Source organism: Gymnodraco acuticeps, unplaced genomic scaffold (genome assembly GCF_902827175.1).
Source record: "Gymnodraco acuticeps unplaced genomic scaffold, fGymAcu1.1, whole genome shotgun sequence".
NCBI lineage: Eukaryota > Metazoa > Chordata > Actinopteri > Perciformes > Bathydraconidae > Gymnodraco > Gymnodraco acuticeps.
This window is the reverse complement of record NW_022990513.1, coordinates 1206706-1223715: the sequence shown is the minus strand read 5'-3', so window position 1 is coordinate 1223715 and position 17010 is coordinate 1206706.

The following is a 17010-nucleotide window of genomic DNA, read 5'->3' as shown; positions in this document are numbered from 1 at the left end:
TGACCCACTTCTTATTTTGATTGTGTTGTAGTTAAAGGGGCCCAATTCTTCTTTTTGGGGATTCCCTTTCCTGTAGTGTGTTATATATGTTCTGCCATGGCCCGTCTGTAATGCTTTAATTGGACTCCTTTGTACATAGTGACTCATGTGTGTATTGGCTAGCGTTTCAACTTTCAACACATTGTATGTGAAAGGCATTACGCCTGTATTCATTATTCTGGCTATTACTCAGACCTACTAATTGACCTAACAGGAGCTATTGAGTCTATGTAAGTTTACGGCCCGGTTCGGATCCACCGGGGTCAGCAAGATCTCACCTCTATTAACTCCTGAAGAACCAGGTTCAATTAACTGCTGTTTCAATTCAGACGTCCCGCTAAATCTGTTGAAGCGATCCCGTAGGATTCTGGTATCAGTAATGAGGTGTGGCCCTACCTAAGTGTGAGTGAGGCAGTGTGCAATCTTACCTTAAGCAGGATTTATTTTAAGTTATCCCAGTCCAAAAGGGTGGGATGATTTTATTTGAAGAAAATGGTCCACACAGGGTTTTTACCTTCTCTCGTTACAATGTGACATGCTGTGGTAAATTACTAATCAAAAACCTCAATTCACAGTTTTACATTTCTTATTTCATTTGGTAAATCTCTCTTCAACTGCCCCTCTTCAGTTGCATTATGAACCTATTCCGGCGAGGAAAATCCTCATAGATTACCGGGTGTGAAATCAAATACATTAGAATCTCTCCAACTGTCCCTCTTCAGTTGTGCCATTAAATTCAACGGCCCTCTTCCGTTGGTTTTAGTAAAGTCTCTTCAACTGTCCCCCTTCAGTTGCATTCAACACCTAATCCGACATGAATTCAGAGGGAGTTCCTCATAGGTGGTCGGTGATATCAAACTCATTCAACAATACATTCAGCACACATCCAAAACCACAACCAATTTGAGAGAACTTACCAAGGAGAAACCCCGCTCTAGCTTTCTCCCTCTCAACCAGTGCTGTTATGCTCCACACAGGGACAGAAAACCAAAGACACACCCTCATACCCTATGTGGGGAAAGGTCATGACCTCTGGTGTGCAGGACCTATGGACATGTCCAGACATATTCTCCTATGGTATGGCCTGCTGTGAGTGAAGACAACTGTCTCCCCTCTGCTAAACAGTGACACTCATAGTGATAAACTTCATAATGATATACACCTGAACATCAGCAGCAGAGGACTCTTTAAAGTAGAGACACTACATACTGATATACACCTGAACATCAGCAGGAGAGGACTCTTTAAAGTAGAGACACTACATACTGATATACACCTGAACATCAGCAGGAGAGGACTCTTTAAAGTAGAGACACTACATACTGATATACACCTGAACATCAGCAGGAGAGGACTCTTTAAAGTAGAGACACTAAATACTGATATACACCTGAACATCAGCAGGAGAGGACTCTTTAAAGTAGAGACACTACATACTGATATACACCTGAACATCAGCAGCAGAGGACTCTTTAAAGTAGAGACACTACATACTGATATACACCTGAACATCAGCAGCAGAGGACTCTTTAAAGTAGAGACACTACATACTGATATACACCTGAACATCAGCAGCAGAGGACTCTTTAAAGTAGAGACACTACATACTGATATACACCTGAACATCAGCAGGAGAGGACTCTTTAAAGTAGAGACACTACATACTGATATACACCTGAACATCAGCAGGAGAGGACTCTTTAAAGTAGAGACACTACATACTGATATACACCTGAACATCAGCAGGAGGACTCTTTAAAGTAGAGACACTACATACTGATATACACCTGAACATCAGCAGGAGAGGACTCTTTAAAGTAGAGACACTAAATACTGATATACACCTGAACATCAGCAGGAGAGGACTCTTTAAAGTAGAGACACTACATACTGATATACACCCTGAACATCAGCAGCAGAGGACTCTTTAAAGTAGAGACACTACATACTGATATACACCTGAACATCAGCAGGAGAGGACTCTTTAAAGTAGAGACACTACATACTGATATACACCTGAACATCAGCAGCAGAGGACTCTTAAAGTAGAGACACTACATACTGATATACACCTGAACATCAGCAGGAGAGGACTCTTTAAAGTAGACACTACATACTGATATACACCTGAACATCAGCAGGAGAGGACTCTTTAAAGTAGAGACACTACATGCTGATATACACCTGAACATCTGCAGGAGATGACTCTTTAAAGTAGAGACACTACATACTGATATACACCTGAACATCAGAAGCAGATTACTCTTTAAAGTAGAGACACTACATACTGATATACACCTGAACATCAGCAGGAGAGGACTCTTTAAAGTAGAGACACTACATACTGATATACACCTGAACATCAGCAGGAGAGGACTCTTTAAAGTAGAGACACTACATATTGATATAAACCTGAACATCAGCAGGAGAGGACTCTTTAAAGTAAGACACTACATACTGATATACACCTGAACATCAGAAGCAGAGGACACTTTAAAGTAGAGACACTACATGCTGATATACACCTGAACATCAGCAGGAGATGACTCTTTAAAGTAGAGACACTACATACTGATATACACCTGAACATCAGCAGGAGAGGACTCTTTAAAGTAAAGACACTACATACTGATATACACCTGAACATCAGAAGCAGAGGACACTTTAAAGTAGAGACACTACATGCTGATATACACCTGAACATCAGCAGGAGATGACTCTTTAAAGTAGAGACACTACATACTGATATACACCTGAACATCAGCAGGAGAGGACTCTTTAAAGTAGAGACACTACATACTGATATACACCTGAACATCAGCAGGAGAGGACTCTTTAAAGCAGTGGCGAGCCGTGACTTTTATACCTAGGCCCTCTGACCCCCCCCCCCCTCCTTCCCTCGAGTTATTACGTCACAGCGTATACTTCAGCGGAATATCAAAACAAAGGCCCGGGGTGCAAAACGCATCAATGAAAGCGACCCTCTACCACACAAAACAACACCTGTAAATAACCCTATTTGTGTTCTTTGAAATTGAAAAGGATATTGCATTGTGTTTGTTACTTTCGTTGCAGTTGTATGTCTTAAGTGTAATGTGGCATGCTATTATTTTGAAGGCGAGTAAACGCTGTTGACAGGAAGTTGTTGTTGCTATGGAAATAGAAAAGTTTCACAGCGGGCGGAACTTGTCATAAAGTCCGCGATAATAACACCCACCCATTTAGAGGGAAGATATGGTTGGTCAATTGTACTGTCATTTGACATTACTCTCTCGTTCAGTTACTAAAGCTGGGCCCTCTGTGAATTCATAGCTGGACCGCCTGGACGTCCAATCAGCTCCTGTCTTCACAGTAACTCGCAGAGACGAGCTTCTTTCATTTAACCCTTCACATTCCAACAGAAACTGAATAGGCAGATTCGAAGGATTTATTTCTTTGGAAATGTTATTTTAAATACAATTAAATCAAGTTATTTTGGTAAAACTAATGAAAAATATAACTAAAACAAAATATTTTAAAAAATATTTTTTTTAAATATTATTTTTGTAGAATATCTTAGGCCCTCACAGAGGGCCTAGAGGGCCCTGACGGCTCGCCACTGCAAGTTTAAAGTAGAGACACTACATACTGATATACACCTGAACATCAGCAGGAGAGGACTCTTTAAAGTAGAGACACTACATACTGATATACACCTGAACATCAGCAGGAGAGGACTCTTTAAAGTAGAGACACTACATACTGATATACACCTGAACATCAGCAGGAGAGGACTCTTTAAAGTAGAGACACTACATACTGATATACACCTGAACATCAGCAGGAGAGGACTCTTTAAAGTAGAGACACTACATACTGATATACACCTGAACATCAGCAGGAGAGGACTCTTTAAAGTAGAGACACTAAATACTGATATACACCTGAACATCAGCAGGAGAGGACTCTTTAAAGTAGAGACACTTAGTGATGGCGAGATGAAGCCTTATGAAGCTTTGAAGCTTTCCAGCCAATTGATTCGCAAAGGGTTCATCTCATGAGGCTTCATCATGGGCTTCATTTGAACACAAACCCCCTGTTGGTCAAAGTGTGTAAAACAGGTAGATTGGACATCTCAACAGTGTGCTCTCTCATACCGAGTTCCCAATGAGTAAAGCCTTAGAATAACTCTAAACAACGAACATTAAATCATATTTTCATGTTAACAATATTGTATTTATTCCAGTTGAATGATTGTGATTGAAAAGCATAAGGAGGCTGGTAAACATTGCAAAGAGGGATTTGTATTCCTTCGTAAACTTAACCACGTTTTAGCCTGAGAAAGGCTAAACCATATCAAAGAATACATTTATTAACTACATTATCTCATTTAGCTGTAGCTTTTATAAACAACAAAAAATACGTAGGCCTATTGACCAGTTGTTGAACCAGGGACCCTGCGGTCGTGAGTCAACTGCTTTCCAGCTGAGCCGCAGCCCCACACTGAATCTCCCTGAAAACACTGCACGATATTTATTCATTTATTTATTCATGTTTCTATTCCTACATTTATTTATGCTTGTATCTATTTATACTTATGAGTCATGACATGTTATAAGTGAGGGTCTGAGCTCTCTTAATTCCATTGTGTCACCGGGCCCGGGTACAGGAGGGGTAATATGGTTCTTATTATTATACATCCATGGGTATGAGCGTTGTGGTTCAACGGTTCAATCTGAATCGCTTCGTGAAGCAGTCACGTGGTATCGACAGGCAGCGAGGCTTCGTTTGTCATCGGTGACGTCACTGGCCCAAAACGATACAAGCCTCGATACAAGGTTCACAAAAAGCTTCGGGGATTACTCGACACACGCTCCGAAGCCTCGGTGCAATACGTAACATCACTAGAGACACTACATACTGATATACACCTGAACATCAGCAGGAGAGGACTCTTTAAAGTAGAGACACTACATACTGATATACACCTGAACATCAGCAGGAGAGGACTCTTTAAAGTAGAGACACTACATACTGATATACACCTGAACATCAGCAGGAGAGGACTCTTTAAAGTAGAGAAAACTACATACTGATATACACCTGAACATCAGCAGGAGAGGACTCTTTAAAGTAGAGACACTACATACTGATATACACCTGAACATCAGCAGGAGAGGACTCTTTAAAGTAGAGACACTACATACTGATATACACCTGAACATCAGCAGGAGAGGACTCTTTAAAGTAGAGAAACTACATACTGATATACACCTGAACATCAGCAGGAGAGGACTCTTTAAAGTAGAGACACTACATACTGATATACACCTGAACATCAGCAGGAGAGGACTCTTTAAAGTAGAGACACTACATACTGATATACACCTGAACATCAGCAGGAGAGGACTCTTTAAAGTAGAGACAATACATACTGATATACACCTGAACATCAGCAGGAGAGGACTCTTTAAAGTAGAGACACTATGTAACGGAGGTGATCTCTGGGCCCATAGATCACGGCCTCCGTTACGGGTAATATAGCACTAAAAACATTGCACAGGAAGCATGGGAATATATGTAATTTATGTAAGTTTGTTTGTCTCTGTTTCCTGGTTTCATGTTAAAAGTGTTCCCCTTCCCCCATGTCTGTGGCTGTTGATTGTGTGCACCTGGTGCCATGTGTTGTCTCCTCCCCCCCACCTGTGTCGAATTGCTGATTAGTGTGTGTATTTAGGGTCTGTTGCCCTGTCTGTTTGGAGGCTGGTAGTGTGTGTGAGATCCTGGTGGCTGCAGGCTGTGCCCACGTGAACAGCAGCAGCAGGATTGAGGCTGTGTGTATTGTGTTCATGCTGTAATAAATGCCCACACCGGGTTATATTTGGGACGTGCTGCCTCTGCCTCCTTGCTTGGTCTGGGCCGCTCAATTGTCAGCTTCACACACTACATACTGATATACACCTGAACATCAGCAGGAGAGGACTCTTTAAAGTAGAGACACTACATACTGATATACACCTGAACATCAGCAGGAGAGGACTCTTTAAAGTAGAGACACTACATACTGATATACACCTGAACATCAGCAGGAGAGGACTCTTTAAAGTAGAGAAACTACATACTGATATACACCGGAACATCAGCAGGAGAGGACTCTTTAAAGTAGAGACACTACATACTGATATACACCTGAACATCAGCAGGAGAGGACTCTTTAAAGTAGAGACACTACGTACTGATATACACCTGAACATCAGCAGGAGAGGACTCTTTAAAGTAGAGACACTACATACTGATATAAACCTGAACATCAGCAGGAGAGGACTCTTTAAAGTAGAGACACTACATACTGATATACACCTGAACATCAGCAGGAGAGGACTCTTTAAAGTAGAGACACTACATACTGATATACACCTGAACATCAGAAGGAGAGGACTCTTTAAAGTAGAGACACTACATACTGATATACACCTGAACATCAGCAGGAGAGGACTCTTTAAAGTAGAGACACTACATACTGATATACACCTGAACATCAGCAGGAGAGGACTCTTTAAAGTAGAGACACTACATACTGATATACACCTGAACATCAGCAGGAGAGGACTCTTTAAAGTAGAGAAACTACATACTGATATACACCTGAACATCAGCAGGAGAGGACTCTTTAAAGTAGAGACACTACATACTGATATACACCTGAACATCAGCAGGAGAGGACTCTTTAAAGTAGAGACACTACATACTGATATACACCTGAACATCAGCAGGAGAGGACTCTTTAAAGTAGAGAAAACTACATACTGATATACACCGGAACATCAGCAGGAGTGGACTCTTTAAAGTAGAGACACCACATACTTATATACACCTGAACATCAGCAGGAGAGGACTCTTTAAAGTAGAGACACTACTGATATACACCTGAACATCAGCAGGAGAGGACTCTTTAAAGTAGAGACACTACTGATATACACTGTTACATAAGCTGTTAAAGGAAGTGTTTCCATTAATTAGCACTTCTTTATTAAATATTATCAAGCTATGTTCCACAATCATTCAAAGTAGCAATGATAAAACCTCTTCTTAAAAAGCACAACCTCGATCCAGAGGTTTTAGCCAACTATAGACCTATTTCTAAATTTCCGTTCCTCTCAAACATTCTTGAGAAAGCAGTCGCAAAACAGCTGTGTGATTACTTAAAAAACAATGATTTATTTGAAGATTTTCAGTCTGGCTTTAGAACACATCATAGCACAGAGACAGCTCTGGTTAAAGTCACAAATGACATTCTAATAGCCTCAGACAAAGGACTTGTCTCTATTCTTGTTTTGCTCCATCTCAGTGCTGCATTTGATACTATCGATCATGATATCCTATTGCAAAGACTAGAGCCCTTAGTTGGCATACAGGGAAGTGCTTTAGGCTGGTTTAGGTCCTATCTATCTGAACGCTCTCACCCAGCTAGAAATGGTTGGTTCTAAAAAGATTCTGAGAATGTTACATTCATTGTTCTAGGAATGTTTTCAGAGGGAAGTTTTCTTTTGGTTCTCAGAATGCTCTTCTGAAAGGTAGGATAACGTTCTCTAAAAACATTCTTAAAATGTTTGGTGATAACTTTCTTAAGATGTTTTTGATAACATTGTTATAACATTGTTTCCTACTATTCTTAAAATGTTTTCAGCTGGACGTATTATTTTGGTTGCCAGAATGTTCTTCTGAAAGGTAGGATAATAACCTTTTTTAAATGTTTTTGATAACATTGTTAGAACATTATGCCCTACTATTCTTAAAACGTTTCCAACTGCAAGTTAGACTTTTTTATTAGAATGTTATTATTTTAGAGTATGATAAATGAGGTTAAAATGTTAACACAGGTTCAGGAGCATGGCCACGCCTAAAACTCCACCTCGAACCACCCCTATTTATATCCGGCAAAACTTCCGGCCACTGCTCGTCTCCATCCTTTCAAAGACTGACAGCCAGACCGTGATTCACGCCGCGCGTCGTCACGGTTCAAACAAGCTAAACGCTACCACGACAACATTCAACTCACGGGGGTAGCATCTTACGACTCAGGTACAGGATTGGTTGTTCTTCTCCAAGGTCCCCTTGGATCAAGACTGCTCCAAGGCCTACTGCAGAGGCGTCCACCTGTACCAGAAACCTTTTGGTGAAGTCTGGACTTTTAAGGACAGGTGAAGAACACAAGTAGTCTTTTAAGGTGCGGAAGGCTGTTTCACAGTCTTCTGACCAGGTTACTGGGTTCCTCTGATCCTTGTTGGTCAGTGCTGTGAGTGGCGCTGCGATGGTGGCAAACTGAGGCACAAATCTCCTGTACCATCCAGCCAATCCAAGGAAAGACCGGACCTCCTTTTTGGTGCGAGGTTGAGGGCAGCTTCAACCTTATCCACTTGTGGCCGTACCTCTCCTCGTCCCAGTTGGTAGCCTAGGTACCGTGTCTCCCGTCGTGCCCACTCACATTTGGAAGCGTTGAGTGTCAACCCAGCTTTGTGGATCCTACCCAGTATCTCTGAAAGGTGTTGGACATGCTCCTCCCATGAGTTGCTGAAGATCACCACATCATCGAGGTAAGCAGAGCTGCAGTTCTCACAACCCTGGAGGACTCTGTCCATCAGCCTCTGGAAAGTAGCTGGTGCTCCATGAAGTCCAAAAGGCATCACCGTAAACTGGAACAGCCCTGTTGGTGTTCTGAAGGCTGTGTATGGTCTGCTTGACTTCTCCAGCGGCACTTGCCAGTACCCTTTACACAGATCCAGGGTGGTGATGTACTTGGCAGCTCCAACCCGCTCCAGCAAGTCATCAATTCTTGGCATGGGATAGGCGTCGAACTCTGAGATGGAGTTGAGCTTCCGGAAATCCATGCAGATCCGTAGAGACCCATCCTTTTTGAAGACGATGACCACCGGGCTGCACCACTCTGAGTTGGATGGCTCAATCACTCCAAGTTTTATCATCTCTTCTACCTCTTTCTGCAGTTCTTCTACCAGTTGTTGTGGGACACGGTAGGGACGTTGGCGGATTGGTTGTCCATCTTTTAGTCGGATGACATGCTCAACAAGGGTGGTCTTCCCCGGGCTGGCAGCCAAGAGTGAAGGAGCCTCCTTGAAAATCTGGAGGATCCGTGCAGCTTGCTCAGGTGCAAGGTGCGTCAAAACAGGAACGGCAGCCACAGTTAAGGTATCCAACCCATTCTCGACCTCCTCCTCATCCAAGTTCACCTCCCTCACCAACAATGCCTTTTCAGGAGCCTGGACAGAACGTTCCTTCCACTCTTTCAGCAAGTTCACGTGGTAGGTCTGTTTGTTTTTTTTCTTCTCTGGGTGATTGATCTCATAGGTGACTGGACCCATCTTCCGTGTGATGACATATGGCCCTTGCCACTTCGTCAAAAGCTTGCTGTTGGATGAGGGCAGCAGCAAAAGGACTTTCTGGCCAGGCTGGAACTCACGATGCCGAGCTTGCTGGTCATACCAGGTCTTCTGGCTTTTCTGGGCCGAACGCAGGTTGACTTCAGCCTCCTCCTGGTATCCTGCCAACCGATCCCTCATCTCCAGCACAAACTGCACCACTCCTCTATCACTTGGAGTGGTCGTAGGAGCCTCCCAGCCTTTTCGGAGTAGGTCCAATGGGCCCTGAACCTCCCATCCATATAACAGCTCGAACGGAGAGAATCCAGTTGAAGCCTGGGGTACCTCTCGGTAGGCAAAAAGCAGGAATGGGAGCCAGCGGTCCCAGTCCTTACCAGTGTCATCAACAAACTTCTGCAGCATCTTCTTCAGTGTCTGGTTGAATCTTTCCACCAGGCCATCAGTCTGCGGGTGATACGGCGTAGTCTTGATCGCCGAGATGCCCAGTTGTCTGTAGAAGAGCTGCATCAACCTGGAGGTAAAGTTTGTTCCCTGGTCCGTCAGGATCTCGTCTGGTATCCCCACTCTGGAGAACAGCTGTACCAGCGCACGCAGAACCGATGGGGCAGTGATGGTACGCAGGGGAAAGGCCTCCGGAAACTGGTTGGCGTAGTCACACACAACAAGAATGTATTGGTGTCCCCCACTGCTTTTCACCAGAGTCAGTTTTCACAGAGAGTTCTTTTTCATGCAGCAAGTCCAAGAGTACTGGTAAATCCCATCCCAGGATTGCATCAACAGGCAAATTCTGTACCACCCCCACACTCAACAGGTACGACTGTCCATCAATGATCACGGAAACGTCCGCTTTGGGATACGGATGCTTATCCCCGTGAACACACAAAATGTCTGTTTGTCTGCTGTAGTCCATAGTTCCAATTGGCACAAGACTTTGCTTCACTAGTAGAGACATGAAGCTACCAGTATCCAACAAAGCAGTGACCTGCTGGCCATTAACAGTGACAGCTTTATAACGTTGAACACGTTCCTCTTGATCCCCAATGGGCCCCAACTCTGCCCGGGGTGCATAGCAAGCGCCTGTGACCTTAGCTTTGCGTAGGGGACACACAGAAGCTATGTGGCCTGGCTGCTGGCAGTAATAGCAAATTAAATCCTTACCAGCTCCTTGTTGGTTTGGGGCAGTGCTAGGATATCTGGAGAACTCTGGTCGATTCTCTCTTTTTGCAGGCCTGGGCTGGAATGCTGGTTGGGGTGTGAAAGTGGTTGAGCGTGCAGGTGGTCCTCCTCTGTGAGCGTTGATGTACTGGCGCGCCAGCTTGGCAGCCGCAAGACCCTCTGTAGGCTCATGCTCTTTCACCCAGGTCCTCACCTCCGGTGGGAGTATCCGAAGCATCTGCTCCACGATGATGGCCTCTGCAATTTCCTCCTTGGTGTGCTGCTCTGGCTGAATCCAGCGCCGGTAGAGACCTTTAAGGCGATGGTAGGTCTCAATGGGGCTCTCTTCAGACGGTACCACCATGGATCGGAACTGCTGCCGATACGTCTCTGGGGAGATGTCGAACTTTGTCAGCAACGCTTCTCTCAGGTCTCTGTAGCAGTGGGCTCTCTCCTCGTCCATTGCAGTATAGGCCTCCAATGCTTTCCCTGACAGCAGTGGAACGAGCCGGCATGCCCACTCCCTTTCTGGCCACCTCCACGTTTTGGCAATGCGCTCAAACCGCAATAAATAGTTCTCAATGTCCTCACCGCACTGGTACGGTGGGATTTTTGGCTCCGCATAATGCCTCCACTCAGGCGTTGGCTGATCAGGCTGGCTATCGGCGTTTGATTGAGGCAACGGATTATCAGCTGAACCAGAAGTCCGCAGGTCTCGGAGCTCTGCCAACAGGAACTCCTCTCGCCTTTGCTGCCCTGATAGAAAGTCTTTCATCAGTGAGAGTAGTTCTGCCCCTGGTTCACTGGTTGACCCTGAGGCCATAGGAGCTGCTGGGGCCGTCCCAGACCTGTCTTCATCCTCTTCATCTGTCTCCCATAGAGACCTCCGCTCTGATTTGGCAGCCTCCTCCTGCTGCCGACGCCATCCTGTGCGCTGCTTCGCAACGCGGCCCAGCACTTTCCGACTAGCCATCCCACTTCTGACACCATATGTGACGGGGTTCTATTTGTCCGTTGAAAACATAGGCTTAGTCGGATGATTTAAGCTCCAAAAGTGTATTTATAACAGCAACAAAAGAATATATACTGTTTGATAAAAGTGAAACAGTATAACTTAAATAAACAAAATCAAAGTTACCAAATTTGGTTGTCTATTACTCATGGAGTAAACACATTCTAGCTGTTGCCTTCACTGCAACAATCTCCCGAATGATTCTTCCAGGGCCAACACCGTCCCTTTTGTACCCATAGCCCCTCCCCCCAGGCTTACCGTCAACCGGTTACACAATTCTCTCCAAACCACATTGTCAACATAAATGTAATTTCCTCAAACATGAGGAAACTACTTGCACCAAACATACACAGGTTATACCTCTTAACAGTCATTCCCCATAATTAATAAACACAAAATAAATAATAAATTGCATCCTATTTAAATCACGGAAGTAATGCGCCTCCGTCTTTTCCACCTTCCCTTTGCTGGGGAGACGGCGGTGAAACTCCGCCCGCCGCTCCCCACGTAAGTATGGTGGTAATTTGGTAATATAGTTAAATGTATGGTGAAATAATTGTAGACTCACAAGCGTGCACTTGTGGTCACGCTACAGAAAGGAAGGGGAAAAGGTGGACGTTTTAGTGATGATTTAACCTGATTTATTGATGAACGGAAGAGAGCAGGAAATGTTTGGTGTGTATGTGTGTGTGTGTGTCGCCGCTACGGCTGTCAGTGGCGGAGTCAGTCACTCTGTGATCCGCTCCGTCACACCCGCGCTTTGGCCGAAGAAGCTGACCGGTTCTTCCTGGCAACCCAGCGTTTTGCCCCGGAGGTGCTGGCCCCGACACGCAGCGGCACCTTCCCTGGTACAGGCATGCCACCTAGCAGAAGCTCCGGGGCCGACGTCAGCAACTCCAGCCCTGGCCTGTGCTATTACCATGCACGCTATGGGGCGAAAGCGAAGATGTGCCGTCCTCCCTGCACCTACAAGGTAACGGGAAACGCCAAGGCCTGCGCTCGGTAGTGGCCGCGAGCGTGGGCACATCCAACCGGCTCCTGTTCATCAGGGACACCCTCTCTGGTCGCAGACTCCTTTGTGACACAGGAGCCCAGCGGAGCGTCCTGCCGGCTACCGTGGAGGACGCTGCCGGTGGAGGCCACGGCCCACCTTTAACGTCCGCTAACGACACCCCTATTCGCACCTATGGCACAAAGACAGTGGACCTGTGCTTCGAGGGTCAGTGGTTTAAGTGGGATTTCGTCACGGCTGACATCTCCTTCGCTCTCCTCGGCGCAGACTTCCTGTGCGCTCACGGACTGCTGGTGGACGTCAAGAACAGCCGCCTGGTGGACACACTGACGTTTGCCTCGTTCACGTGTACCCGCGGCGAAGCGTCATTCAGCGGGCTCTCCAGCTCACTCTCACAGGGCGACAAGTTCCAGCACCTTCTCAGTGAGTTTCCCGACTTGACGCAGCCCACCTTTTCCGCTGCCACTACCAAACATGGGGTAGAGCACCACATTGACACTGAAGGCCCCCCTGTCTACGCTAGGGCCCGGCGGCTCAACCCTGACATGCTGGCAGTCGCCAAGTCAGAGTTCGTCAACATGGAGCGTCTGGGCATCATCCGCCGCTCAGACAGCCCTTGGGCTTCGCCGCTTCACATGGTCCCTAAATCAGCCGGTGGCTGGCGACCGTGTGGTGACTACCGCCGCCTTAACGACGCCACTACGCCAGACCGCTACCCGGTCCCTCACATCCAGGACTTCTCTGCACACCTGGCGGGCAAGCTGGTTTTCTCCAAGGTGGATCTGGTGCGGGGCTACCACCAGGTTCCGGTGCACCCCTCGGACGTCCCCAAAACTGCGGTAATTACGCCGTTTGGGCTTTTCGAGTTCCTGCGTATGCCGTTTGGACTTAAGAACGCAGCTCAGTCCTTTCAGCGGCTGATGGATTCAGCGCTCAGAGACATGCCATTCATCTTCGTCTATTTAGACGACATCCTGGTCGCCAGCTCCTCCTCCGAAGAGCACCAGGCACATCTCCGGGTCCTTTTCGCGAGGCTCAACCAACACGGCCTGATTATCAACCCGGCGAAGTGTCAGTTCGGGTTGTCCTCCATCCATTTCCTCGGGCACCTCATCAGCAAGGACGGGGCCGCCCCCCTCCCGTCAAAAGTGGAGGCCGTGTCTGCCTTTCCACGACTGCCTACAGCTCGGGCGCTCCGAGAGTTCCTCGGGATGGTGACGTTTTATCACCGGTTCATTCGCCGGGCGGCCCACACCATGCGCCCGCTGTACGAGGCCCTCAGGGACAAATCCCCCGGCCAGGCCATAGACTGGACGGCTGAAAGGGAGGTCGCTTTCAACGCCACCAAAGCCGCCCTGAGCGAAGCCGCCATGTTGGCTCACCCGTCACACAGGGCCCCCATCGCTATCACCACCGACGCGTCTGACTACGCAGTGGGCGCGGTGCATGAACAATGGGTCGACGGCGCCTGGCAACCGCTCGCCTTTTTCAGTCGCCAGTTGACTCCCAGGGAGCGCAAGTATAGCGCTTTCGACAGAGAACTCCTTGGTCTCTATTTGGCGGTTCGCCACTTCCGTTTCCTGCTGGAAGGCCGGGAGTTTGCAGCGTTCGTGGATCACAAGCCACTGACCTTCTGCATGTCCAAGGTGGCCGAGCCGTGGTCCGCCCGACAGCAACGCCAGCTTTCGTACATCTCCGAGTACACCACGGACATACGACACATCGCTGGCAAGGCTAACGTGGTCGCGGACAGCCTCTCCAGAGCGGTCATCGGAGCTGTGCAGCTGGGCCTCGATTACCTCCGCATGGGCGCTGACCAGGCCTCTGACCATGGGGTCCAGACCCTCAAGGCCTCGGTCACGGGATTACGCCTGGAGGAGGTCACGGTCGGTGACTCTAGCGCAAAGCTGTGGTGTGACGTCTCCATGGGCCAGCCTTGACCGCTGGTCCCTGCGGACTGGCGTCGACCCGTTTTTGAGGCGGTTCACAATCTTTCCCACCCCGGTAGGAAGCCGTCCGTGAAGTTGTTGTCACAGAAGTTCGTGTGGCAGGGGCTTAAGAAGGACGTGAGGTCCTGGGTCGACTCGTGCGTGGCCTGTCAACGGGCCAAAGTCCACCGCCATACTAGGGCCCCTTTTGAACTTTTTGCGGTTCCTGAGAGGAGGTTTGACCATGTCAATGTCGACCTCGTAGGTCCGCTTCCCCCCTCTCACGGTTTCACTTACCTGTTTACGATGGTGGACAGGACGACCCGCTGGCCCGAGGCCGTTCCCCTCGCCTCGACATCAGCTTCCGACGTCGCCCGCGCTTTCATCGGCACGTGGGTGGCGCGATTCGGGACCCCGTCTGACCTCTCCTCTGACCGCGGTTCTCAGTTCACCTCGGAGCTGTGGAACGCTGTTGCTGTGGGTTTGGGGGTCAAGCTGCACCGCACCACTGCATATCACCCCCAGGATAACGGATTGTGTGAGCGGTTTCACCGGTCCATGAAGGCGTCACTGCGTGCCGGCTTGATAGACGGCAACTGGGTGGATAAGCTCCCGTGGGTTATGCTCGGCCTCAGGTGTGCCCCCAAAGAAGACCTGCAGTCCTCGTCGGCGGAGCTCGTCTATGGTCAGATGCTACGTGCCCTCTGCAGCCGGGCAGCGCTCCTCCCTGCTGGAGACCGCCGGGACATTCACGCCCGTCCCCACGTCGCAACACAGCAACCCAGCTTTCCGGGTGTCCCCCGGATTACGGTCGGCCGATTTCGTTTTTATTCGCCACGACGCCCACCGCGGTCCCCTGCGGCCCCCTTATGACAGTCCGTTCAGGGTCATACGTCACGGGGACAAGAGCCTGGTGGTGGACGTTGGTGGCAGGCCTGAGACTGTGTCCGTTGATCGGATTAAGCCTGCTCACGTGGACATTTCCAGGCCGTTTGAGTTGGCTCTGCCCCCACGTCGGGGCCGCCCTCCCATGGCCCGCCCCCCGCCCCCTGTGGGGATGCCCTCGTTGGCGCCCCTGCCCTCGCCTGCGGCCCCGCCCTCCTCGGCCCCTGTGGTCCGTACGCGCCGGGGTCGGTTGGTACTTCCTCCCAGGCACGAGGATTTTGACTATGGGTGAATACTGGGGGGGCTTGTGTGGTGATTGACATTATTCACCCACGGATCTATGGGTTGGGGTATTGTTCCGCACGGACATTTGAGTGAGCCGGACTTCCTGTTTCCGCCGGTCTTCGCTTCCCGGGCATGAAGTTGTTTACATGTGTGTTCCGATGCTAAATAAAAGTAGAGCTTGTAACTTTGATACCCCGCCTCCGACTCCCGTCTCTCGGCACCACACGCTGAAGTTTAGCGCTTCCAGTTAGCCACTCCGTGCGGACATAATTGTCCTCATTGAACGTCCGATTCTCTCCCTTTTTCCTCTGTGTACACACAGCTCGAGTGCGCGCATTGTTCTGTCATCTGATTTAATTTTTAGTTGCTGCTGTAGCAGAAGTTTAGTAAAGTTATGTTTGATTAAGTACGCCAAAAATCTCCTCCCTCCATAATGCTTCATTTGCTTGATAATTTCTAACGGCGGTGATGACAGTTACAGTATTAAAACTGATGTTGATGCGATTTGATTGGATGGCAGTGTCCAATCAAATCGGCAGCCGCCAGCCGCCTCTGAAGGGAAGCAAGAGGCGGCTGGCTTCCCTTGGCATGGCCCTGACCAATCACAGGTTGGCAGGGGCATCACGTGGGCCTCATCTGATTGGTCAATCCCTCAGTTTTTTTTCACCAAAGGAAGCCAGATTCGGCTTGCCTTCTCTCGCAACAGTGAGTGCAATCTACTGTTTCACCATAACATCTAGAGGGGCGCTGTTTGTTTCACTCTTTGTAAAATACTCAATGAGAATGGGGGAGAGACGGGCCGGCAGCAACATACAGCAAAGGAGAATGATCGAAACAAAACAAAGTGTTTTTATTTATTTATTTAAATTATAACTACAATCCGAAAAAACAGGGGAAGCCTGGCTTCCCTTGGCCTCCGGGAGAAAACGCCACTGCGATCAACTGGTTGACAGATGTGGAGGCGTGGCCTTCGACTGAAATACACATTTCGATCGCTTCTTCTGTCGTTTTCATAAATCTTTTGGTATATTTGGCTGGAAAGGAACACTTTGATGCACATTCAGTACCAGTGTGTGAGGTTGTGGTTACGATGGCGATATCCGGACGCGAACAGCGAGGACTACGACTCAGACTGCAAGGAATCTGGGTGTGACCCTAGATAACAACCTGTCCTTCACTGCAAACATCGCTGCTACAACCCGCTGCTGCAGATACACGCTTTACAACATCAGGAAGATACGTCCCCAGCTGACTCAGAAAGCGACTCAGGTTCTGGTCCAGGCTCTCGTCATCTCACGCCTAGACTACTGCAACTCCCTC